Genomic DNA, 2,170 nt, shown 5'->3' on the forward strand with positions numbered 1-2,170 from the left:
TATTCTCTTGGATAAAGTTATTGATTGTTTCTATGATTTGTTGTTTGACCCATTCATTCTTTAGAATGAAATTATTTCGTTTCCAATTGATTTTCATTCTACTTTTCCCTGGCTCTTTCTTACATGTAATTTTTATTGCATCATGATCTGAGAAGGATGCATTTACTATTTCTGCCTTTCTACATTTGACCATCATGTTTTTGTGCCCTAATACATGGTCAATTTTTGAAAATGTGCCATGTACTGCTGAGAAAAAGGTATATTCCTTTCTTTCCCCATTCAATTTTCTCTAGACATCTATCATATCTAACTCTTCTAGTATTCTATTCACCTCTTTTACTTCTTTCTTATTTATTTTGTGGCTAGGTTTATCTAATTCTGAGAGGAGAAGATTCAGATTCCCCCCACTAGTATAGTATTATTGTCTATTTCCTCTTGTAACTTATTTAACTTCTCTAAGAATTTGGATGCTATACCACTTGGCGCATACGTTTAATATTGATATTACTTCATTATCTATAGTACCTTTTAACAAGATGTTGTTTCCTTCCTTATCTCTTTTAATTAGATCTATTTTTGCCTGTGCTTTGTCTGAGATAAGGATTGCTACTCCTGTTTTTTTTTACTTTAGCTGAAGCATAATATATTCTACTCCAGCCTTTTACCTTTACTCTGTGTATATCTCTCTGCTTCAAATGTGTTTCTTGTAAACAGCATATTGTAGGATTCTGGTTTTTAATCCACTCTGCAATTCACTTCCATTTTATGGGAGAGTTCATCCCATTCACATTCACAGTCAAAATTATTCACTGTTTATTTCCCTCCATCTTCTTTTCCCTTTTGTACTCTTTTTTCCCCCTTCTTTCACCCTATTCCACTTGACCAGTGTTTTGCTTCTGACCACTGCCTCCCTCAATCTGCCCTCCCTTTTATCAGCTGCCCTTCTTTTTCTTGCCCCTTTTTCTCCCACTTGTGCCCTCCCTTCTATCAATACCACCCTTTTTCCCCTTCCCCTTTTGTTTCCTTAAAGAGTAAGGTAAGTTTCCTTATACAAATGGGAATGTATTTTATTCCCTCCCTGAACCAAATCTGATGAGAGTAAGGTTGCAACAATGCCCACCCCTTCCTTCTTTCCCTCTGTTGTAATGGATTCTTTTTGTGCCTCATATGAAGATATGATATAATTAACCACATTCCACCTCTCCCTTCCTCTCCTCCCCCAGTCCTATTCTGCCCCTTAAGTTTCTTTATATCATCACATCAAAGTTGATTTAATAACAATACCTTAACAGAGATACAGATCCCAAGAGTTAAAAGTATTATCCTCCCTAATAGGGATGCAAGCAGTTTAACATCATCGAACAACCTTTCTCTGCTCTCCGCCCCCCCACCCGTTTACCTCTTTATGTTTCTCTAGGGTCTTGTATTTAGAGATCAAATTTTCTGTTCAGTTCTGGTCTTTTTTCTCAGGAAGCCTTGGAAGTCCCCTAGTTCATTGAATGTCCATATTTTCCTCTGAAAAAGAATGATTAGTTTTGCTGTGTAGTTGATCATGGGTTGTAATCCAAGCTCCTTCGCCTTCCTGTATATCATATTCCAAGCCCTGTGATCCTTTAATGTTGAAGCTGTCAGGTCCTGTGCAATCTTGACTGTGGCTCCATGGAATTTAAATGGTTTCTTTCTGGATGCTTGGAGTATTTTCTCCTTCACCTGATAATTCTGGAGTTTGGCTACAATATTCCTTGAAGTGTTCCTTTTGGGGCCTCTTTCAAGAGGTATTCGGAGGATTCTTTCAATGATGATTTTATTCTCTGATTCTACAATTTCAGGGCAGTTCTCCTTAATAATTTCCTGGAATATGGTATCTAGACTCTCTTCTTGATCATGGCTTTCAGGTAGTCCAATAATTCTCAGATTATCTCTCCTGGACCTATTTTCCAGGTCAGTTGTTTTTCCAATGAGGTATTTCACATTTTCTTCTATTTTTTCAGTCTTTTGATTCTGCTCATCAGATTCTTGTTGTCTCATGGAGTTATTGGCTTCCATCTGCTCAATTTTAATTTTTAAGGGCTTATTTTCCACAATAAGTTTTTGCACTTCTTTTTCTGTTTGGCCAATTTTTTCTCTCATTTGGCCAATTGTATTTTTTAAGGAATTGTTTTCCTCAGTC

This window comes from Dromiciops gliroides, chromosome 5 (genome assembly GCF_019393635.1).
Source record: "Dromiciops gliroides isolate mDroGli1 chromosome 5, mDroGli1.pri, whole genome shotgun sequence".
In the NCBI taxonomy this organism is placed as follows: Eukaryota; Metazoa; Chordata; class Mammalia; order Microbiotheria; family Microbiotheriidae; genus Dromiciops; species Dromiciops gliroides.